Genomic DNA, 24,978 nt, shown 5'->3' on the forward strand with positions numbered 1-24,978 from the left:
GTCCCCTTCCCTAGTGCAAAGCCTTAGCGGTCAGACAATTCGATGTAGCCAGGCTTCCCCTAGCATTCCAAGATTGTGCATTCAAAGGCAAGTCTCCTCTACCTTTTCATTCCATTTCAATTTTATTTCTATTTCATTTTTTTCTGTCTTCCTTTACTTCACCTTTTTTCCATTTTGTTATTTCTGCAGGTTTTTTTTCGCATTTCTTCACTTTTGCCCTTTTTCTTTAACTTTATTTACTGGTTATGTCTACTTATTCAGTTTCCTGGCTATTCTATTTATTGCTGTTTATAATTATTTTTACCATTTTTATGTAAGGGCATGATTTGACACATCTTAATACAAATTTGCCTCCTGAGTGGTCATCCTTATCCTTTAAGATCTTTTTATGTCACTCAAATTTTGTGTATTTTCTTGCTTCTCATCTCATTTTTTAATTATATATTTGCATTTCAGTAAAAAAAATTAAAACAGACACTGAAAAACTACAAATTAAATTACTGCTGTAAGTTACTTTTTCCCTTAAAGGCTTAGGAATTATATTTTTAACACGGTTGCATCAAGACCTGTTAAGAAAATGCACCTTTTCAAACATGATTAACATTTGAAAATATGATTGCAAACACCATATCAAGAGACAAAAATAGCAGTCTTCCATTATTACAGAGAAAAACTCATAAAATGACACAATCCTGTTTCTTTGTTATTAAACGTTATATATAAATTTGGCATAATTACAAGACTCTGCCTTCAAAATTTATTTGTTCTAATAATTAATTCACAAGAGTCTAACTTTGTTGTAAGCTTAGAGATCTTTCCATTATAAAATCCCCGCGTTTCCTATTGAATTATATCTGCTCCATTGCCGCTGAAATAAAGACACCGGTCCAACTTTTAGCCTGAGCATTTTCTCACCAGCCTAAAGAAAAGTGCTCCCTTGTCTTTTCAGGGGTTTAAAAAAAAAATATATATATATATAATTCAAGCACCCAGGCAGTGGACGTGTCCTGCAATTTAACTACTTCCAAATTCTTTGTTCAGTTCACACTGGGGCTCCATTGTCCTCCTATGGAGAGAGCTTATTGCCAATTCAAGCTTAAATGAACAGAAGAAACCGCGCCAAGTCCCCGGGCTCAGTACGATTTATATCACAATCGAGTGTAGTTCCGAGAAGAACATGACAGAATTCGCCTTTAAAGCATTGTTTACTCTATTTACAAGTTTTCTCGCAGAAAACAATCTCCAAATCATAAAACAGAATGCAGTAGGAAGCTTCATGACATCATACAGTCCTTTCAAAGACTGAATAACCTTAGCCCGATTTGCATGTTAAACACAGTTTGGCAAACAACAATCCAAGACTTTTTTCTTTTTTTTTTCTCTTGAGCCACACAACACCCTGGTATAATATAGACTGCGACTACAAAAGAATAGGAAATAGAATTAGTTCATGTTATGTGGGAGTACACGATTTCTTTCCCAAACAATTTGCAGTCTCACACACACTTAACAAATACCTTACCAGACATTGTAGGGGGCGGAGGAGGCACAATTAAAACCGACAGCAAAGAAATTGAACAGACCCTTCGCTTTATTTCCCAAGGAAAATGATTTCGAAAAGAGATGAAGACTTACCTTTGCCGTACACATAGATCTTGTCCAGCCCAAAAGGGACGCCTTTTTTTTATAGAGCATTTCTTTCTAGACCCCAATTTGCCGCCCTCGCCCTTTCTCTCTGCTGGGTGGGAGACTTTCTGAAGCTCTAGGGCTCTCTCCTGACCAGAAAAGGGCTGCTTTTCAGAAAGAAGAAGGATGGAAACTGCATGGAGATGTCATTTCAGGAGGAAAAGCCTATAAGATGTGGCACTTGGGCAAAGGCAGCCCACGTAGGATCATACGTCACCTATAAAATCCTTTTCCAGCCCTTCCACTTTCTGCTCCTAAAATATCTGGGCAACTCTCTCCCCCTCTGGATCCTTATACTCCCGTCATAGGAAGCTAAACTCAGAGGTGGAAACAAAAACAATCCCAAGTAATTATTGAGGAAAGGCAAGCCACACCGTGTCCACCTGTACTCAAAGTTGTATAGCAGCTCTCACACTCCAGAATCAACGTTTGAAACGTATGTAAGCTTGCTAGAGAACTTTCACTTCAGAAAAATAGCAAATAAATTAGACCTTTTAGGTTGGGGGGGGACGGTTCGGCAGTTTTTCTTCGTGGCTTGACCTAGGTTTTGAATTTAAAGGTTTTATTTTCGTTTATATCTTTTTTCACGAATTCTTCTGGAGCGGCCAAACTGATGTCTTAACTGAACTGATCTGATTTTGCAGTATTAATTAGACATCTATCTGCAGGGAGGGGTTTGATTTTGGTTTGGTTTGGTTTATTTTTTATTTTTTTTTCTTTAGGAACTTGATCTTACAATGGAGACGAACATCTCAGCATTATTAGTTTGAATATGTGACATGTTCATTTCTTTCAATTATTTTACTCCAAAGATGTGAATTTTTCTACAGACAGAAGGTCTGCAATGATTCATGAAGGTACTGGATTTTCTGGAAACCTGCCTGATTAGAAAAAGGTTTAAGATCTAAAAATTAGTCATTTGCTGGCAAAAGCTTCCTGTCAGGTAGAGGGATTTTTTTTTTTTAAAATTCCTGCATCTTAGTGCATTTTGAAAATACTACCTGCTAAAAATTATACTTCGATTCAGAAATATGAAAACCTTTCCATCAAAACAAGTTACCAGCTCTACTATTTTTCCATATTATCTTTATCGGTTTTCTTTTGGCAATGAACTGTATATTTTTTTTCTGAGAGGAAAAAGGAACTATGAATTTTTCTTCAGATTGTTTTGAATTTTCTTTGCTGGATTTCTGACGTTGTGGCTGCACCAATCAATTTTTCCACTGCACCGGGCTAGCTTTCTCTGCCCTGGCAGGGGACTCCCTCAGAATTTGAGAAAGAACTGTCGAAATATACCAATGCTACATAATTACACTGCAGGTTGATGTCTTCTGATTTATTTTTACTTCACTGTACTTGTAAAGTCAACTCTTTGTGGCCTCAGCATATTTAGAGAACTTCATTTTTTGTGGTGAGAAATAATCTTTTTCTAAGCAAGACACAGAATTTTGCCTTATTCGCTCTTAAATAGTCACCTTTCTTTTGTTAATTTTTCTCTGTATAATAGACACAATAGAAAGTTAACTCATTAACATTTATGTCCAGAATACTGTAAAAATCTAAGATATTTGAAGAATTATTTCTAGTGCCAATATTCAGAATTTTTATGTCTGTGTAAAGTACACCCCTCTGTCTTTCTCTCCAAAGATAGACTAACATATTATACGTTCCTATATGATGTACTTATAGTTTAATATTTACAATTTTATGTTTAAATAAATTGCAGTCATTCCAGTTAGTATTCTGATTCATACTTTATATTAAAATCATGTTTTAAACAGTTTGGTCGCAATACTGTTTCAGACATTTTGGCCTAGAACTAAAACTATTTCGACTGCTCCACATACCTTTTTTTTTTTTTTGGGGGGGGGGTGAGGGGTTGGCTTATAATAGAATCAGACACATAACAATTACCTTTAAAAAATAAACTGTTTTAATAAAGGGTTGCATACCACTTAGAGCTAAATGCAGTTATTTTGTTCATATGTATGGCTATATTGTATATCCGTCTGCAGATTTCACAGTTACACAAAAACTATCAAAAGCAGCATATTTTGATAAACATCTAGATATGGACAGAAAAACCTGAATTCTGATGTCCTCCCGGGTAGTGTAGGAATTCACAGGAGACTCCATAGGTCAAAGGGTGACCTCGTTTATGATCCACCAAGTGCAAAGGGCAGAGAAATAAAAGACGGGAGAATAGAGAAGTCCTTGACCTCTGGCCTTATGGCTTTGTTATTTTACTCTGAAGTGGTGAGTTAACAATGATGGTCCACTCTTTTCCAATAAACCAGGGCATGAAAGGTTAAGCAAAGCGCTTGTGCCCCATTGTCAGCGCTGTTTATTGCGAACATGCTATAGGTAACATGCAAAGGTTTTTTTGGAGGGACCATGTTTTACATTTCCCTGACAGGGAGAACTGCTCCAAGCAAAATTGATTTACACTTCATCATTCCTCTACTACAGGCTTTTTGGTTATTTATAATGCATTTAATTTAGCAACAAAATAATTATTTTTCATTGTACCTCAAAATAAGCTTATTTGTGGGATCAGCGTTATATTCTTCTTACATTATGATGCAGAACTTTCAAGACTTAATAGTGTTCTAATTTCTTTTTCTGAATTGCTCATGAACAATTTGCTTAATTTTCAATAGGCAGGAATCAAGATTGGGGTAAATAAATTATTATTGAAACAAAAAAATCCAGTGAAACTGGGTCTTTCCCCCCATCATTTCACTCTTAAAAAGTGTCTTTCCTATTAAGTAAAAATTCATCATACAGATTGGTCCTACAAACATGCTGGTTTTTAGGTGTAAAATTATTTGGTTATAAAATGATTTCTCTACTACAGTACTTATAAAATAAGAACAAAATGAAACCTAAATATGGTGAAGGAGGAAACAGTATGGCCAAATCAAGTATTCTCCTATTTGCAATATTTCATAGGTCCCCCCAAAATCTATAGAATGACACAATGTCCTAAAAACACATCCAAATTAAGCAAAAACGATAAACTAGTTTAAAAAAGAAATAGGGAAAACGACAAGAATTTGAGATTCGGAAACAAATGCAAAAAATCTGAATTGCTAAGGCCAGGTTTTGGCGTGTGGAGTATCGATTAAAAGATTATTTATATTTTTTTCTTTAATGCTTTTAACTGAATATCGCTCACCTTTAGGAGTTTCTTTTTCTTAATTGCACACTTCATACATCAGTTTGTTATTTCTTTTATTCATGCACAGTTATGTGATGTTTGTTTTGTTAAACTACATTCTCAACTACATTTGTAAACGATTTTCATTTTGCTGGTAAAATAATATGTCTATGCAAAATTCTTGCTACTTTTGTCAAAGGTCACTTCTTGGAATACAAGTAAAGTCTATCTTAAAACAATTTGGAAAGGAAAGAAAATATTTTTTTTCTAGAAAGGTTTGAAATCTTTTCACATCAAGTTGCAGTTATTTGTATTCTGTCAAACAGTGACCCCTACTGCCCGATCGTCAATGCTAAATTACACCGCAGAATGGTAAAATACTTTTTAAGACTGCAGCTTTTATGTATATCACTATACATTTACAAACACAAAAGTCCTGACCTATGTCACAAACTGATAGACTGCTAAAGTCAAGGGATATGAAGTTTTGAGGGTAATGTTATTTTGACAAAAATGGAAGTTCTTTCTGCCACTGTCATTGTACTGGAAACTGGAGCAATTTTATTGGGGGGGGGGGGGTTAAAAATGAAACTCGTATTGTGATTAAAAACACAAAAATTTGGCACTCGACGTCTCAAAAACAAAATAAAAATATCCTATTTAAAATTAAATGGCCATGGACAGCATGCTGGACAATATTTTATTTTGGAATGCCATTACTGCATTATCCATGTTCCATGAACAATTTAAGAGGGAAAAAATATTGAGATAGAGGAAAAGATGTGTCCAGTTTATTTTTCGCTTTTGTGATTTCCAAAAGACAACTTTGGCGAATTTGTGGAGATCCTTAAAATGAAAATTTTGGCTTAACATATATACTTTGAATTAATGCAATTATTTCTGTTAAGCCAACACTTTAAACTACAGGCACTGTAAATGAAACTAGTCAGTGCTGTGGTGTATTTTCAGCTTAGTCTTCACAGTTTCTAAACCACATCACTAGTCAATGAATGAGTGTATTGTTTGCTGGATAATTTATTAGAGATCTCAAGCATCCAGGCACTGTCTGATAGCAAAATGAGAGATTTCATGATATCTGATTTGAAAATATTTCTAAATTGTACTCAGAGTAGGATTTTTCACATCTTTCAATTTAAAACTTCAAAATATTGTTCTACAAAGTAGAAAAGAGTACCACGTTCAAGAAATTTTATACCTCCCTCTGAGGTCTTACTGAACATATTGACTTTATAATTTTTAATCTTCACCTTACTACATAAAGCACATTATTCCATTTTAGGGAAGCAATTGTTAATATTTATTTTTTATTTTAGTAAAGGTGGATTTATTTTTAAATAAAGAATTACTATATCCACCTTTACTAAAATATAAAATAAATATTACCAATTGCTTATCCAAAATGGAATAATGTTGTGTTTCATGTAATAATGTGAGATTAAAAATTATAAAGTCAATATGTTCAGTATGGCTTCAGAGGGAGAGGGGTGTGTGTGTGTCTGTATGTGTAAAGATGGATAGATATAGATTACACTTCTCCATACACAGGCACATGCGTGCGCGCGCACACACACACATGCCCTCAGTTTAAGAGGTCTGATCAATAGAAATTCCTAATCTTAACTTCGTATTATGAAACAGAAAATTTACAAATTTAAAAAAAGAAAATTAACCATAGGTGAATTAAATACATTAAAGGTACCAGTTCACAGATGTCATTTGGAAAGAGAGCAAACATTTCTGAAGATGTAACACTGTTTCTTCTCCTGACATGACTTATACTAGAATGATGTGCCTGAAATTCTCTCTTTTTGAGAAATTGATACAATAAAAGCAACCGCCATCCTTATACTCTTGCTTGTATGGCACTATTTTAGAACAAAATCCAACCTCATTGGGGAAAAAATGCAAAATGGATAGCCACAGACAGTAGCTGTACCTTCAATTTTTATCTGATCTATTCTCACAGAAGGCTACTGATTATTTTTATGTTGAAGTAATGTTTTTTCTAACAATGTTTTTGTGAAAATATGCAACTTGGAAATATATTTCAGTGCTTCGATAAATAAATCATACATACATAGACATTGTACATGAGTATGATACAAGTTAGAAATCTCTCCAGGTCAAAGTCAACCCCTGGGAAGAGCAAGTTTCATAGGAAGAGCTAGCAGAGAACAAAGCAAAATAAGATGGTGCCCTATTCAAATTCCTTTGAGCAACTGATATGGCCATAGGGTCTGCAAACGACTCTCCTAGCTACAAAAATACGTTTGCAAATATAGGTACTGGGAATGGGACAAGGGAGGACGAGTATTAAAACCTGTTTCTTTCACTTAAAATTTATCTGCTCCACCCCCACCAACAGACCCCCCCACCAGGTACTACTTTCACCTCTAGTAATTCCATGGAGGGAGAGGGGAAATGAGGGACATACAGTTGTGGAAGGAGGAAAAGAGTAGTTTAGGTAATTGTTTACAAATCGAATGCATTTATCACTTTTGACTGAGTTTTGGAGGGAAATGTTTTTGCATCTTCCCTTCTATAGGTGTATGCTTCTGTATTTACAGTTTGCAACAACAAGAAAAAACATCAACGCCATTAAGCTTCTTTTCATTCATTTTGCGTGCAATGCTTTCTTTAAAAAATTAAAATAAACATTTAAGTAAACAAAAGACATTGAATTTGGTTAATTCATTAATTGTTTAAAAAAAGGAAAAGAACAGATGTCTTTTCTGCAAAGTGAAATTATACTTCATCTTCTCATCCTATTGTGCTTTGACCCTATTAAAATATGTCCTAATAAAAAAGAAATATGGGAACATAATACTCTCTCTTGTTCTCCCTTTCTTTCCAGAGAAGTTATACGACTATAGCCTTAACTTTTCCAAATAAATAGGATCAAATTATTTTGTCTTTTTTAAAAGCTTTATTGGTTGTAAACTCTACCTGAACTAATCTCAGACCCACTTAAAATAAATCAGAGATACAAATCCTGCCTTCCACCCTCCAGAGTCATACAGAATGCATTGCACCTTGGCTCACCGATAAGAAGTGACTGTAAAATAATTCACACATTTGTTCTTGCAGAGTCGGGCAGCAACAGTCACTTGTGAATTCTCACCAAATCCATTGCTAATGAGTGCTGACGAATCAGAAGCTACATTTTTATCCGGTAAAAGAGAGGCTTTCAGATGTCCCTATATCAAGGACAGACGAAGCAACTGGCATGTTGAGAAGATGGCTTAAATTTTCCAAAAGAAACCTGTCAAGACATCAATACAGGCAGAAAATATTTTTAAGTGGGAGGCATATAATATGACAATGACATTTTTGTGATCTAGTAATCTATTACTAAACGCTGACTTAAAGAGAGAGAGAGATGCAGCACTATCAGAGCTAGGCAATCACTTACAGGACATTTGGGCACTCATAATAAATGTCTAAGGCATTTTCTTCGCCTTACAGTACTACTTAAAAAAAAAAAAAAGAAAGAGAAACAACTCCAATATAGTTCCTAGTTTTATGTATCTGTCTGTTTGTTTGTTTCTTGATGTATTTCTTTGTTTTTGCTATAGAAAGGGACCACAATCTGTGTTGTACTCCTTGAAACATTCCATTATAAGTAATTGAAATACTTTTAGAACAGTCTTTCCACCCAAGTTGCGTCTGATCGTAACACCCAGAGTTTGTTATGACATGTTCTGGTTGGTTCTTTATTTGACATACAGTACAACCACAGAATATCTTGGTTGTTGAAGTTCTTGTTGATAAATATCATTGTTGATTAAGGTGAATGGAGAGAGACTTGTGTCTGTATGAGTCTAGATATTTTTATATATTCTTGTACTTTTAAGTCAGAACTACAGTAGGTATGCATTATTTTTACTACAAACATATATTTAACAGAATAAGTATCTTTAAATTAACCTTTATCTGAAGGAGGCTAGAAGCAGAAATGTTTAAATTATAATGACTTTCATCCCTATGGAATGAACTAAAACCATTCTGAGGGGGAAATGTTGGATAATTTGTTTTTTTCTTGTGTTCCAGCCCAGTCTGTACTAATTCTGAATATCAAGCACAGGAACACCAAGAACCATAAATATGTTTTTTATTTCACAATATATACACGTGAGATTTGAACAAAATTAGTTAAGAACGGTATTCGTTTCCAAAACTCTATTTTGGTGAAACAGATTTGCTTCCTGTCACCAATTCCCTCATTTCTAAAAGCTAGAAATAAGAAATAGTGAAGAAAGCAGAAATCATAGTAGTAGATACTGCAATGGCTGGAACCAAACAACCCTGAACTCATCTGAGGTCTGAGATTCCTAAAGATAACTTATTTGGAAATTCAGGACTAGTTTTCTGCAAGTTTTACTTTATTTATATAAATAATTATGCGTAAGTGAGAAAAGTATTGGGATTCTTAAAATATGAACAGGATATTAACCCTTGGAATGGGTTTTATGAAAGCAGCTCTTGCTGAGTTCCTGGTCATTTGCCGTTTCTAATTTCAGATCCATGTCAGACAACACAACCTGGTAGGAATCTTTATCTATGGAATCCACTTTGCCTGTTTTCCCTTCGGAGCCCTGCCCAATTCTTTTTGGCCACTGACAATTCTTCTAAGATCATCACAATATAACACAAACCTGTTTCCTTGAACATCTGATCGGAAGGAGGTCTTATTTAGTACATCATGAGCTTTTCTTCTCTGGATTTAAGGGCAAACAAGCCATCCAGGAATAGCAAATCTATTGTAGTAAAGCCCAAACAATTATAATAAATTAATTCCACCATTCTGTCTGAAAGAATTTGCCGGTTTTAAATGTGTAACTTTATTATCATTTAATTTTTTTTTACCTACTTTATAAACAAAGACACAAATATGTACGTGCTTGTGTGGTCCTGAAATCATTGCATTAATATCTGGTGTGAGTTTCTCCTCAAACAATGATGCGACTGATAGATTTCAGGGATCTTACGCTGTGTTTCTTCACCACAGTCTGGTTCTGAACAGATTGAAATGTTCATAGCTGTTGATCATTTGTCCAAGTTATATGCTATAACTTGCAACATACAGGACTATTTGCCAGAAAAAAAATCCCTTAAGTACTGTTCATTTTTAAATGAAATGTGATCCAGGCAATGGAAGGGATGAAGCAGCATACGGTGGGGGTAATATGGATTCATGACACTTTTTTATGTATTACGGCTGCAGCCAGTCCAACATAGGATCATTAAAATCAGACTACTATGTCCTGATTTTTGTTGCCAATACATTTCAGGATGGTGAAGTTACAGACATGATCTCAGTTTGGTCCTTTCACACGAATAAGAATGCTTTACTCCTCCCCCCCCCCCCCCAACAAACAAACAATCTATCTCTTATTAGCAGAGCAAGGGTGGAGGAAGGTTTTCCAAAGAGTCACCTGGCGCACAAGACAGTTCTGGAGGACAGCTAGAGAACCTCTACTTATTAAACATTCTTCTGCCACTTTGTATGGTCGGATCAGTTCTATTTGTTTAGAATATATAAGTAGCATTGGGCTGTCAGACCTTTGTGTATTTTCCTCAATAATATTAACAAGCAGATGTACGAGGGGGGGGTGTCTGCTGAAAAGTTCTCAGCTCAATCAAGAAAAGAATGATGTGGAGCCATGAAACTTACAAGTTATTCCACACTTTTCTTGACACTGTTTCAATGAGGCAAATGTATCTAGTAAATGGGCACAAGTATAGGGAAACCAAGCCATCGTGACATCACCGATGAGGTTGGCTCTTAGGCATTGGTGGAATGAGCATTATGATATCACAATAGGAAGGGCCACCGCGATCAACAACTTCAACTAGAGGTATGGGGGAAGGGAAGGGGAAGAGGTGGGGGACGGAGAGGAGGCAGGGTGTCGGCGCCCCCACCAACCTGGTGCCCGGGGTGGACCGCCTCCCCTTTACTATACCTCTTGATGTAAGATGGTCTGTAGGAGACCTATAACTGGTTCTTATTTCTTCAGTTCCTTGGGTGGTTCAATGATCCTGAAAAGAAGGAAGGAGATCCTGAATGCCCTGCTAGAAAATACACAACTTTTCTCAGCTTTTCCTTTTCACCATTGCCTCAGGAGAGTGTGTAGTGGGCTCCCTGTTTCCACTGTCCTGATGACAGTACAATGCTTAAGTGGCTGCTGTTTCTGATAGATGCTCCTAGGCAGTGATCTCAAACTCAAACCCTTTACAGGGCCACATTTTGGATTTGTAGGTACTTGGAGGGCCTCAGAAAAAAAAAAAATAGTTAATGTCTTATTAAAGAAATGACAATTTTGCATGAGGTAAAACTCTTTATAGTTTATAAATCTTTCCTTTTGGCTAAGTCCTCGAACAGAGGAGATTGAGAGGGGACATGATCGAAACATTCAAGGTACTGAAGGGAATAGACTTAGTAGATAAGGACAAGTTGTTCACCCTCTCCAAGGTAGGGAGAATGAGAGGGCACTCTCTAAAATTGAAAGGGGATAGATTCCGTACGAACGTAAGGAAGTTCTTCTTCACCCAGAGAGTGGTAGAAAACTGGAACGCTCTTCCGGAGTCTGTCATAGGGGAAAATACCCTCCAGAGATTCAAGACAAAGTTAGACAAGTTCCTGCTGAACCAGAACGTATGCAGATAGGGCTAGTCTCAGTTAGGGTGCTGGTCTGTGACCAAGGGCCATCGCGTGAGCGGACTGCTGGACACGATGGACCACTGGTCTGACCCAACAGCGGTAATTCTTATGTTCTTAATAATATTGTCATTTATAGCTAATGATACATATGATCAAGAAACTGTTTTATTTTACTTTTGTGATTATGATAAACAGACCGAGGGCCCCAAAATAGTACCTGGAGGGCCGCATGTGTCCCCCGGGCTGCGGGTTTGAGACCACTTCTCCTAGGTATCTCCTAACTGGTTGTTCTACTTAAGGTTGCTTGATCTCTCTTCTATACTTCTGTTGTAGCTGGTTGACTAGGGCCTTAAGTTAACAAATTTATTTAATAGTTCATATACCGCTGCATGATAAATACCATCTCTGTGGTATACATTCTAATACATTTACAAAGCAAAAGGAAATACATTATAAAACACTTAAAAGGAAAAGGAAATACAATTCAAAAGCAAAGTTTAAGAGAAGAGAGTAGCCCTTTTTTTACTTTGTTTTATGAAATCCAGCATCATTCTCTACTATAAGAATCCTAAGAAAACTAATCGCTTTCAAAAGATTTTCCAAAATATGAACATTTTAGTCTTGGCTTGAATTCTTGATAGGAAGCTGGATGGGTTCTCCACTCACATGCATGGTCAGTGGCCGGAGGGGCAGGAGCCAAAAATAATAATAATAATTTGAACTGCACAGAGTTTTATATTCTTGGCAAGTTCCGTCCAAAACTAGTCCCCTCCCCTGACTATAACACTAGGCAAGAGAAACTACTCCTTTCTTAAAAAAGATGGAACTAAGATCAATCATGTAGTACTCCAGTAGAGCCACTAGAGATCACTGCAAGATCCCATAAAGCAGGGGTGTCAAATTCAATCACATAAGGGACCAAAATCTAAAACATAGGCTAAGTCGCAGGCCAAATTTTTAATTAAGATACTTAGGGGTCCTTTTATTAAGGTACACTAACCGATTTAGCGCGTGCTAAATGCGCACCTTAATAAAAGGACATAGTAACATAGTAAATGACGGCAGATAAAGCCCTTAGTCTTAATAGAAGTGTAGGGTTACAACCTCTCCAACCCTCTAAATTTTAGAAGATCATCTCCCTGAGCCACTGGGGAGAGAAATTGGTGGAAAACAGTTGCCTGAGGCAGAAGCAGTGGAGAGAGGATTTTCAGCTGGAGAATTTCCTCATGCCATTGAATTACAGGAATTAAAAAAAAAAAAACAACTGGTGGCCTCCATGCAGGCTTCCCTGGAAATAGAAGACCTAGGTCTTTAATTTAAAATTAGAGGAAAGAAACACAGTTCAAGAGGTAGAAAAGGGAAAGGAAACCTCTCTGGTGGACAGTCAAGTATATGAAAACTTCCCCTGTACAACTAAATTGCAGGAAAAAGATACAACCGTTGATTCCTTAAAGCAAGGTCTTACCTTCAGCTAATTTCAGCAGCCTGCAGAGAGGATCGCCATAGCTGTAGCGATCCTTGCAGGCTGCCGTCGGCCTGAGCACCACGTTCCCTCTGCCGTGATCCAGCCCCTCCTCTGACGTCAGGGGCAAAATCGCGGAAGAGGGAATGTGGTGCTCAGGGTGACAGCAGTCTGCAAGGATCGCTACAGCTATGGCGATCCTCTCTGCAGGCTGCCAAAATTAGCAAAAGTAAGAGCAGGAGGCACTGCAGCACTTCCCGAATTGCACTCTGTCTGCTGGCGGGCCAACTTAAGTTAAACTTTTTAATTGTCTGGCGGGCCAAACTTTACTACACTGCGGGCCAGAGTTTGACATGTCTGCCATAAAGCATAAATCTACCCATGGGGTGGGGTTTGTCAATAAATTTGCTAAGTTCCATAAAAGTAGCACTGAATGGGCATTATGTAGATTTAAAACAAATTGGAGAAAATATTGCTTTACTTATGTGTAATTAAACTCTTGAATTAATTGCCGTAGAATGTGGTGAAAGCAGTTAGCTTAGTAGGGTTTAAAAAAGGTTTGGATAATTTCCTAAATGAGAAGTCCATAACCCTTTATTAAGATGGACCTGGGGAAATCCACTGCTTATTCCTAGGGATCTTGCCAAGTACTTGTGACCTAGGTTGACCACTGTTGGAAACAGGATACTGGGCTTGATGGACCTTCGATCGATCTCAGTATGGCAATTCTTATGTTCTTATTTGGCTGCAGAACTGAGTTGTAACTGTAAATAGTAGACTGTTCCTAGAAAGTGAAGAGAGAATTTGTGCCAATATTTCACATTTCATCTTTGAGAAGAGAAATAAAACCTTTCCTAGAAGAGCTAAGTGAAGGGAGCACTACCTTATTCCCCTTCTTGACTCACGAGACAGTACTAAGAGCAGAAACTGCTTTTTCTGGTGAGTAAACAGAATTAGTGAGCATTGATTTCCTGAGAAATCCTGTGGTTTAAGGCGTAAACGAGAAGAAAGAATGTGGGAATGCTTTGATTAATTCTGTACTTAGTTGCCTTAAAAGTAACACAAGCTCGATTATGATACTTCTGTGTTAATAGCCTTTAAATAAAAAGGACATTTCTTTGTTGAATTGCCTTAAAAGCAATAAAGTATATTTTTGTGTCAGAGCTGCAGGAGCTGAGGCAAACTAAGAGGTATACAGATGGATCAGAAATTGGTTGGTGGGGAGGAAGCAGAGGGAAGGAGTGAAAGGCCACTACTCGGACTGGAGGAGGGTCACGAGTGGTGTTCCACAGGGGCCACTGCTAGTCAATATATTTATAAATGATATAGAAACAGGGACGAAGTGCGAAATAATAAAATTTGCAGACGACACCAAACTATTTAGTGCTGCTCGGATCAAAGAATTACAAAGGGACCTGAACAAGCTAGGGGAATGGGCGACAAGATGGCAGATGAAGTTCAATGTAGAGAAATGTAAAGTATTGCATGTGGGAAGCAGAAACCCGAGGTACAGCTATACGATGGGAGGGATGTTATTGACTGAGAGTACCCAAGAACGGGACTTGGGGGTAATAGTGGATGGGACAATGAAGCCGTTGGCACAGTGCACAGCGGCTGCTAAGAGAGCAAATAGAATGCTGGGCATAATCAAGAAGGGTATTACAACCAGAACAAAAGAAGTTATCCTGCCATTGTATCGGGCGATGGTGTGTCCGCATCTGGAGTACTGCGTCTAATACTGGTCGCCGTACCTTAAAAAGGATATGGCGATACTCGAGAGGGTTCAGAGGAGAGCAACACATTTGATAAAGGGTATGGAAAACCTTTCATACAATGAGAGACTGGAGAAACTGGGGCTCTTTTCCCTGGAGAAGAGGAGAATTAGAGGGGATATGATAGAGACTTACAAGATCATGAAGGGTATAGAGAAAGTGGAGAGGGACAGATTCTTCCAACTTTCGAAAACTACAAGAACGAGAGGGCATTCGGAAAAGCTGAAAGGGGACAGATTTAAAACCAATGCTAGGAAGTTTTTCTTCACCCAGCGGGTGGTGGACATATGGAATGAGCTTCCAGAGGGCGTGATAGGACAGAGTACGGTATTAGGGTTTAAGAAGGAATTGGATAATTTTCTGAAGGAAAAGGGGATAGAGGGGTATAGATAGAGGACTACTACACAGGTCCTGGACCTGTTGGGCCGCTGCACGAGCAGACTGCTGGGCATGATGGACCTCTGGTCTGGCCCAGCAGAGGCACTTCTTATGTTCTTAAGAACTTCAGGGGCATAGTAGAGCAGTTCAGCCTTCAGTCTGGCAGCCCTTCTGCTTGGGATTACCATATGGCTCCAGAAAGAGGAGGACGGATTGTGACAGCCGAGTTTTACTTCCATTAAAAGCAATGGAGGTAAGGAGGACCGACTGAAACATCTGAGGTTTTACTTTCACTGAAAGTAATAGAAGTAAAACCTAGATGTCTCAATCTGTCCTCCTTTTTCTGGAGCCATATGCTACCTAGGAGCAGAAATGTAACCTAGAGGGAGATCATGATATTGTTGTGGCAGGAAGTGATCCTGTAGCTATAGGGTTGCCAGATTTTCCAATTGGAAAATCCATATCCCTAGACCCGCCCCTAGATCTGCCCAGTTCCATCCATCCCCGCCCTGTAACACCCCACCCCCGCCCCCAGTCCTGCACTAGCCCCATCCCCTGCCTGCTCTCATTGGTTAGGTAGGAAATCCGCGCATGAGTGGATGCCACGCAATGACGTCACGCGCACGCACAGACTTCCTCCCTGCCCGACGTGAGGAAATCCGGACGTCTGGTAACCCTATGTAGCTAGGAGCTGCTCTTCAGGTGATATACAATCCTCAACCAAGCATGTCTTTCCAGACATATATTTCCAAGAGGGAAGATTTAGGGTAGGGGAGGAGTGGTTTAGTGGTTAGAGCTACCACCTCAGCTCCCTGAGGTTGTGAGTTCAATCCCTGTGACCCTGGACAAGTCTCCCAACCTTCCATTGCTTCAAGTACCACAGTTAAATTGTGAGCCTGCCAGGACAAATAAGGAAAAATACTTAAGAGTACCTGATTACCATTCAATGTATTGTAAACTAGTTTGGGTGAATCTCTTCATGAAAAGACAGTTAATAAATCCAAATAAATAATTGGTGACTCCGTCATTAGGAGTGTACAGAGATCGGTTGCCAGTGGTCATGAGAATCAGTTATCTGCTTGCCTGATACAGAGGTAACAAACCTTATGCATCACTTAGAAAGCAATTTGTGTAGTTCTGGGAAGGAGCCAGCTATCTTGGTTCATATGAGTACCAATGACAGAAGATATGAGAGGAAGTCAAATTTAAACTTCAAGGTAGAAAGTTGAATCCAGAACCTCCAAGGTAGCATTCTCAGAAATGTTCCCAAATGCCACACACGATACCCCAGAGAAGGCAGAGCTCCAGTGTCTCTATGCATTGATGAACATTTTAGATTTATTAGAAACTGAGCATCATTTGGGGTAAAGGAAAGCCTATTCCAAGATGGAATTAAGCTGCTGGCACAGTAGTACAAAAATGAGATAGAGCAGCTTTTAAACCAGATGCTGGGGGAAACTTAATAGTTACTCTGTGGTGCGTAGTTTGGAGTAAGATATCTTCAAAACATACTTAGATTGGCCACTGTTGGAATCAGGATACTAGGTTAATGGATCTTCGGTTTGTCCCAGTATGGCAATTTTTATGTTCTTAAGTATAAGACAGTCAAGCCATTGTGACATCACTGGTGAGATGGCATGAGGTATTATGACATCACAATCTCAGCTCTGGAATGTTGCTACTATTTGGGTCTCTGCCAGGTGCTTGGGACCCGGGCTGGCCGCTGTTGGAAACAGCATGTTGGGCTTGATGAACCTTCTGTCTGTCTCAGTGTGGCAACTCTTTTGTTCTTGTTTGTACGAGTGGTAAAGTCTGAAGCAAGACAGATGCGTTTTAATAAAGAACAAAGAGATAAGTGATTCCTAATTACTCCATCAACAGCTATGGAGATTGAGAATACCAATTTTTAAAAACATACTTTAAATTGCCCGTATGTGAATGCCAGAAGTCTAGAAAATAAGACTTGAAAGTTCCAGTACTGGTCGTCGTACCTCAAGAAGGATATGGCAGTACTTGAGGGAGTCTAGAGAAGAGCAACTAAGCTGATAAAGGGTATGGAAAATCTCTCATATACTGACAGACTAAAAAAGTTGGGGCTGTTCTCCCTGGAGAAGCGGAGACTTAGAGAAGACATAATAGAAACCTTCAAGATCCTGAAGGGCATAGAAAAAGTAGACAGGGACAGATTTTTCAAATTATGGGGAACCACAAGTACAAGGGGGCACTCGGAGAAATTGAAAGGGGACAGGTTTAGAACAAACGCTAGGAAGTTCTTTTTCACCCAGAGGGTGGTGGATACATGGAACGCGCTTACGGAGGATGTGGTAGGCAGTAGCACGTTACAGGGCTTCAAAGAAGGTTTGGATAGGTTCCTAGAGGACAAAGGGATTGAGGGGTACAGATAGGAGTAGAGGTAGGTTATAGGGATAGGAGTAGAGGTAGGTTATAGAAATAGTCAGGGACCACTGCTCAGGCAATAGGCCTGATGGGCCGCTGCGGGAGCGGACCGCTGGGCGAGATGGACCTCTGGTCTGCCTCAGCGGAGGCAACTTCTTATGTTCTTAAACTTGCCCAAATCTTTTTTAAACCCATCTATTCTAACTGCCTTTACCACATTCTCTGGCAGCACATTTCAGAGCTTAACTATTCGCTGAGTAAAAACATATTTCCTCCTATTGGTTTGAAAAGTATTTCCCTGTAACTTCATTGAGTATCCCCTGTGTTGAGTGCTATCGACTCATGTTCGAGACCTAATGATGAATTATAGAAAAAAGAAACTGGTTTTGTGCTAGTCCGGTAAGGCCCTCCAGTGTCATCCCCATGGTTGTTTTCAACATGCCCAGCCATCTGATTGCTTGTCATCCTCTTTGCCTGATTCTTTCGATCTTCCCAAACATGATGTCCTTCTCCAGTGATCTCTTTCTTATAATGGTGTAACCAAAATAAGACAGCTGCAACTTCATCATTTGGGCTTCGAGTGACATAGCCAGTTTGATTCCTTTCAGAATCGATTTATTAGTTCTTCTGGCAATCCACGCCGTGCATAAAAATCCTTTTCCAGCATCAAAGCTCAAATGAGTCAATCCTCTTTCTCTCATTTCCGCAGAGGGGCATAATCCAAAACAACGTCTAAGTCCCCTTTTGGCCTAAGGCCCTAGGCACACAAAGTAGGCAGCAGGGAAATGTCCATTCTTGAAAAAAACATCCAAAATGTGTGTGTGTGTTTTGTTTTGTTTTTTTTTAGAACGGCCTACCTGTACATTTAGGAGTTTAATTGCCCAGATCGCCACTACGTCTACCCTTAAGCCCTATTCTAAAAAAAAAATAAAAAAATTGCCAAGTCCCAAATGCCCAAAACAAGACCTTTTAGGTGTGGTGGGGACTAGTTCTTTGCCTGAAAGCATGATTCTCTAATTCAGTGTTTTTCAACTGCCGGTCCATGGACTGGTGCCAGTCCGCATAAATTTTCTGCCAGTTCACAGGGCCGGCACATCCATTGGGCAGAAGACAGTGTTCCTCAGCCGCCGGTCCATGGTGCGATCAACGCGGCATCTTCAGGCCGGCTCCCTGAGTGATGCAGTGCACAAAGCCGTGGGAATAGGCTCCTACACGCGTCCCGTGCCTGAAGCGAAAGCCTTCTCTCTGACATCGCAACGTCAGAGGGAAAGCTTCCAGATGAGGTGCGAGAAGCCGCTGCCCACAGCTTTGTGCAATGCAGCACTCAGGGAGTCGGCCCAAAGACGCCGCGTTTATCACACCGTGGACCAGCCCGAAGATAACACCGGGGGGGGGGGGGGGGAAGGCCAGAAGGCAAGGCACAGCATGGAGGGAGAGAGACAACAACGGTAGGGGGGAATGCTTTTATTTTTCTATTTGGTGATTGATTTACATCTGCTCTCTGTTCAGGAAGAAATGCATTTGTTTCTTTTCCTTTGGGGTTGTACTGCTTGCAGAGACTTGCATCTTAGGGTTTGTTTGTAAATATTAGTACTTTTAGTTTTTGGTCCTGCATTTGCATGGGGTTATCTGTTTTTTGGTAGGAATGAATGTTGAAAAGCATACAGTGTGCTTTGTGTATTTTAATTTTGTGGTTAACCACTATGTGTTGTTAATACAATTATATTGTGTGTGTGGAGGAGGAGGACAGAGAGGCAGAAAACTTCAAGACAGAGGAAACCATTGAGGAAGAAGTCCGGGAGTTAGAGAAGTTCATTGAGGAGGCATACAGAGAGGCTGTGGAAAATCACCATTAACAGTAGAACTGCTAAGATCCACCCACAGTGAGTGAGGACCACCTGGAGGACAACCACAAGGAAGAAGTGGGTGACACAGCAGCAACAACTGAAAACAGCAAAGGGAACCCACAGGAAGACAAGTTCGGTGCAAGCCACCACCAGGTTGAGGGAAGATGGACATACACCGGGGACATGAACCTGCGGCTGGAGAGACAAGAGAAGACAGAGAGGACAGCGAACATCGTGGGGGACTCCATCATCAGACAAGTTGACAGCCACATATCGGGAGGAAGACATGATCGGCTGGTGACCTGCCTACCGAGAGCAAAGATAGAAGACATAGTGAGCCGCATCGACAGGATCATCGACAGCGTGGAAGAGGAAGATACAGTGGTGCTGATCAATGTGGGGACAAACTACATGAGCAACAGGAACTACAGCAGGGAAGTACTGAACGACCAGTTCCAGATGCTAGGAAGGAAGCTGAAGACCAGAACACTGAGGGTAGTGCTCTCGGAGATCCTGCCGGTACCCAGGGCTGATGAGAAGAGGCAGACGGAGCTGCAAGCAGGCAATGCGTGGATGAGGCGCTGTTGTGAGGAATAAGGATTCCACTTCGTGCGCAACTAGACGTTCTGGGGGAAGAGCAAGCTATTCAGGAAGGATAGACTCCACTTCAGGGAGGCAAAATGAGGCTACTTGCAAGCAACATCAAGAGAGAAATTGAGAAGTTTTTAAACTAGGAAGAAGGGGAAAGCTGACAGTCGACCGAGAGTCGATGGTTCAGGAACTGGTATACCCAGAGGATACCGTGCTGGAAAATAGCGGGGAAGAATCACCGGATCATAGGCAAGATAGAAATTCTGACGGATTGATAGGGACACAAGAGGGAAGGAAACGCAAGAAAGTAACAGGCCGCAAACTCAAGTGTATGTACACGAACGCAAGGTGTCTATGGAATAAGATGGGGGAACTGGAAGCTATGGCACAAAAAGATAACCTTGACATCATCGGCATAATGGAAACATGGTGGAACGAGGAAAACATCTTGGACACTGTGCTACCGGGATACAAACTATACCGCAGAGACAGAGTAGGTCAAAAAGGTGGGGTATTGCCCTCTACGTCAAAGAGGGAATTGAGTCTACCGGAGAGAACACACTGGAAACAAAAAATAAGTTAGTCTCTATGGGTCAAAATTCCGGGAATGAATGGAACGGAAATGAAGATCGGCATCTACTACTGACCCCCAGGGCAGTCCAAAGAAATAGATGGAGAAATGACGGACAAGATTAAACGCAACTGCAAGGGAGGCAACGCAGTTATCATGGGTGACTTCAATTATTCGGGGATAGACTGGAACCTAGGCACCTCCGGCTGCGGTAGGGAGACCAAGTTCCTGGATGCTGTAGGCGATTGCTTCCTAGAACAACTTGTCAAGGAAAATATGAGAGGAAATGCGATTCTGGACTTAATTCTAAATGGACTACGAGGACCGGCGCATGGTGTAAAAGTAGAAGGGATGCTGGGAAGCAGTGATCACAATATGATCTGTTTCAACCTGGACGCAGGGGCAAAACATCGATCCAAAACGATGGCCATGGCGCTGAACTTCTGAAAAGGGAATTACGACCCTCCCCAATGTTCCCTGGCAGGAGGGATACCCAATCTTAATTTCTGCTCTGTGCCCCAGCATGTCTAACACCAGCTCTAGAGACAGGATGAGGCTCTAAGGCTGGGGAAATTCTGTTCAAGAAAAGAAAACAACAAATAGAACATACAGAATTGTAAAATATTATGGAGCAGAGTTTTACATTTTTGTACATAGAATTCTAGGAGAAAAATAAATCCCATGATAGTTTCAACTCTAATCAGAATTGTCTCTTAGTTTTGGCAAAAAAAGGTTAAGTTTTATCATACTTAAGTTAACAGAATTAAAAAAAAAAAAAAAATCGACCGCGGCAGGACTCGAACCTGCAATCTTCTGATCCGAAGTCAGACGCCTTATCCATTAGGCCACGCGGCCAGTACGAAATGTAGTAGCACGTATTTTCCTTAAGTAGTTCAGCTAACGCACCGTCTGCTTCTTTGAACAAATAGAAAGCGCAGACTCTGTTGTGCTTCCTCGTCTATAAGGGCGGCGGGTCTGGCTTCGGGGGGAAACACCACGCCTTGTAATCACCAGAGTAATGAAACTGACGTAGACCCTTTGTTAAAAAGTATCATTGAGAACTGAAACCAACCCCCCCCCCCTCGAAATACTGCAGAGGTCCGCGGGACAACCGAACAGCAGTAAAAAACGTGATATGTGAGGAGGCAACGGATGGAGCGCCTGGAACCAGAGCCGCTGGCCGGCTACCCCTCCCCATTGTCACGGTCTTCGCTCGCAGGCGAGATCCCGGCTTCGTAGGCCGCGCCGGAGTTTCGCCTCACTGCATTTCCCAGCAGCTGCACGTGGTAAGAAAACCATCAGGCCGGGTAGGCTTCCCAGGAAATAGGGCGTTAGGAGCCATGAGACACGTACGCAGCAAGCAGAGATGCTCTCAGGCTGGGTTTTAACCCTAATTGGGATTTACAGGTTTGGTGGCCTTAACTTCTCTCTCTATTAGCTCCAATTTCTTGATGGCTGTAAAGATATATATCTATAAATGAAAATATATTGTTTATGTTGTGTGCCCTAAAATTAATTTAAAAATATATTTGAGGCATTGGAAAACTCAGGGCAGAAAGCTGAGCTGGGTTTAAGGAATAGTACATTCTGTGTGTGGGGGGGGGGGTGTTGCCTAAATTCATCCATTTATACAATCCATGAAAATAATTGATAGATTTAAAATAAATATTTTGAAAAAAATATGGTCACCTAAAAGTACTATCTATAGTAGGCTAATATTTCTTTGGACCTAGATTTTATTTTACAGAAGCACCCATGACAGACTTGGTTATATGCTATTGGTTATTCCTGTTTTTGTTGTTCTTAAGTATATTGACCTTATATATACTCCTTTGTAATGGCCAATATCTTTTTATTTGTTTAAACCGATATTATTGTAAACGTTGTGTGGTTTTACACTAATAAAAATATTTTGTGTTAAAACTTATGTCAAGGATGTCTAGTCTTTGTAGACTGGCTCACCAGGATCACCCAGGTTTCTAATCTCGGTTTATATTCGAGTCAACTATTTTTTTCCTCCCTTTTGGGAGGGGAAATTTGGAGGTCTCGACTTATATTCAGATCTACATATATTCACAGATATACAGTACGGTAGTAACGTTCTTGGTTTTAATTTCTTATGCTTGTAGGCAAAACCAAACTGAGCTGTACCTATAAAATTTTAAAATAAAATTGATCAATTAGTAAATAAATTAATAAACAATAAATACCGTATATACTTGAATATAAACCGAGGTAACCTTTTTCCCCTGCAAAAAGGAGGAAAAAAAGTTGACTCAAATATAAACCGCAGGGATTTAATATTCAAGTGCAGTGCTTTGCTTTCCTCTGCCCTTCCAGGCTCTGCACTCTGTTTCTCCTCCCTCTCTGCTGTGCATCCAGCCCCTTCACTCCCCTGCCCTGCCATTTTCTGCACCCAGCCCCCCTCCCTCCCTGCCAGCTTGGAAAAGAGATGGCTGAGGGGAGATGCGATTGAAGTCTACAAAATTTTGAGTAGCGTGGAATGGGTACAAGTGCATCGATTTATCACAGTCATAAATTACAAAGACTAGGGGATACTTGATAAAATTACAGGGAAATACTTTTAAAACCAATAGGAGGAAAAATTTTTTTCAATGCGAGAATAGTTAAATTTTGAAATGCATTGCCAGAGGTTGTGGTAAGAGCAGATAGCGTAGCTGGTTTTGAATATTGATAAGGCGGGATATCAAATTTTAATAAACTTGAAACCTGATTTTAAGAAAGGTTTGGACAAGTTGCTGGAGGAAAAGTCCATAGTCTGTTATTGAGAAAGACATGGATCGGTAGCATGGAATGTCACTACTCCTTGTGTTTTGGCCAGGTACTAGGGACCTGGATTGACCACTGTGAGAACAGGCTACTGGGTTTGATGGACCATTTGTCTGACTCAGTAAGGCTATTCTTATGTTCTTAATCCCTAGGGTCCTGGAGTTCCTGCAGGACACCCTGAAGGAGGGTACAAATTAATGGTCTTTCATGTATGGGCCCTCTTTCTCTGAGAGGCTCATTGGCAGCTCATCTGGATGTAGCTCGTTTTGAAAGGGACGTCGTCCATCTTAGGCCTCCCTTGCACCTTCCCTGTCCAACCTGGAATCTTAATTTGGTTCTTCGCTCTCTGGCTCGTCTGCCATATGAAACTTTGGAGCAGGTGTCTCTGATGGATCTCACAATCAAGATGGTCTTCCTGGTGGCTATTGCCTCTGCCCGTAGGGTTTCGAAGCTTCAGGCCTTCTCTTGCAGGGATCCTTTTTTGCATATTATGGATTCCACTGTGATGCTTCGTACTGTTCCTTCTTTTATTCCGAAAGTGGTTTCCGTTTTCCATGTGAATCAGGAAGTTCGGCTTCCTTCTTTTGCTTCCTATGGTTTGAGGGAGCATGACGGTGTTGTGGTCCTCCTTAGATGTGCGCAGTATTTTGTTACGGTACCTGGAGGTCACCAACAAATTTCGCCTTTCTGACCATATGGCCATTTCCAGGTGGCGGCCAGGAAGAAGCGCTCCCTCACGGTGAGTGCTCATTCCACCAGAGGTGTGTCGTCCTCTTGGGCAGAGTTGTCGGCTGTTTCTCTGGACAAGATTTGTAGGGCCACTACCTGGTCCTCCTTGCATACATTCGCCAAGTTCTACAGGATCGATGTGGCAGCCAAGCAGGATACTGCTTTTGGTGCCTCAGTTTCGGGACTGTATTATGTTCCACTTAGCCTGGAATAAAGTGGGATTGTACAAGAATGAAAGATTAGATTCTTACCTTTGCTAATCTTCTTTCTTGTAAATATATATTTTATTCCGGGAACCCACCCAATTCCTTGCTGATTCACTGATCATCTGCTTTTACAAGTACTGGTAAGCTGGATTTCTGTTTTCTGACCAACCTTTATAAGAATGCCATCAGAATGGGTTTTAGCACTTAGTTTGGGGGAGGGGTTCCTGTTCCAGTGCCTCCTTCTGACAGCGCAGGCTGTGTCTCCCTATAGCACTGTTTTGTCGTCCAGGTTTCTCATGTTTCTTAACCTGTTCTCTCGTTGTTAATTGTTGCTGTTTGTATTTGTTGATATGAGCTGAATTGATTTACTTGTTGGGGAGTTTTCCCCGCTCCCCTCTCTCTTGTTTTTGTCCTCTACAGATATTCCTGGCTGCTTTTAGTCTGAGGCACTGGCATAGTGATGAGGTATGAGGGGGAGGAGTTTAAGTCTCAGAATTTGAAGCTTCCTACAAAATCCCAGTGGGTAGACAGAAATAACCCACTGGTCCTGGAATAAAGTGTGGATTTTCAAGAAAGAAGATAGTAAAGGTAAGACCCTAATCTTTCATTCTTATAATTTATTTATGATTCATTTGCATTTAAGTTTCCTACTGCACTTGCACTCTATAAGAATGTCTAATAAATTGTATGTATTACATGTCTTTCTT

General features: G+C 40.1%; 1 protein-coding gene, 1 long non-coding RNA gene and 1 other non-coding gene across 7 annotated transcripts in view; 1 reads left to right on the forward strand and 2 right to left on the reverse strand.

The window, feature by feature from the left end:
- Positions 1-7,835: 7,835 nt before the first annotated feature.
- LOC117348227 lies at positions 7,836-21,469 on the reverse strand. The gene is made up of 3 exons (XR_004536934.1): positions 21,350-21,469; positions 10,831-10,906; positions 7,836-8,129 (listed from the first exon to the last, which is right to left on the reverse strand). It is a non-coding gene; the product is annotated as an uncharacterized LOC117348227 (long non-coding RNA).
- Positions 21,329-21,401, reverse strand: TRNAR-UCG. Its single transcript has one exon. It is a non-coding gene; the product is annotated as a tRNA-Arg (tRNA).
- Positions 21,470-21,497: 28 nt separating the features above from the next.
- POLG (DNA polymerase gamma, catalytic subunit) overlaps positions 21,498-24,978 on the forward strand; it is a 110,871-nt gene continuing 107,390 nt past the window's right edge. For 3 of the 5 annotated variants that reach the window (XM_033921061.1, XM_033921066.1, XM_033921064.1), the window contains exon 1: positions 21,498-21,832. The gene's annotated coding sequence lies outside the window, so the exon portion shown is untranslated. Of the gene's footprint in view, positions 21,833-21,852; positions 21,954-24,691; positions 24,860-24,978 lie in introns of those variants that run through there. The other 2 variants (XM_033921062.1, XM_033921063.1) reach the window with 2 other exon arrangements.

This window comes from Geotrypetes seraphini, chromosome 14, assembly GCF_902459505.1.
Source record: "Geotrypetes seraphini chromosome 14, aGeoSer1.1, whole genome shotgun sequence".
In the NCBI taxonomy this organism is placed as follows: domain Eukaryota; kingdom Metazoa; phylum Chordata; class Amphibia; order Gymnophiona; family Dermophiidae; genus Geotrypetes; species Geotrypetes seraphini.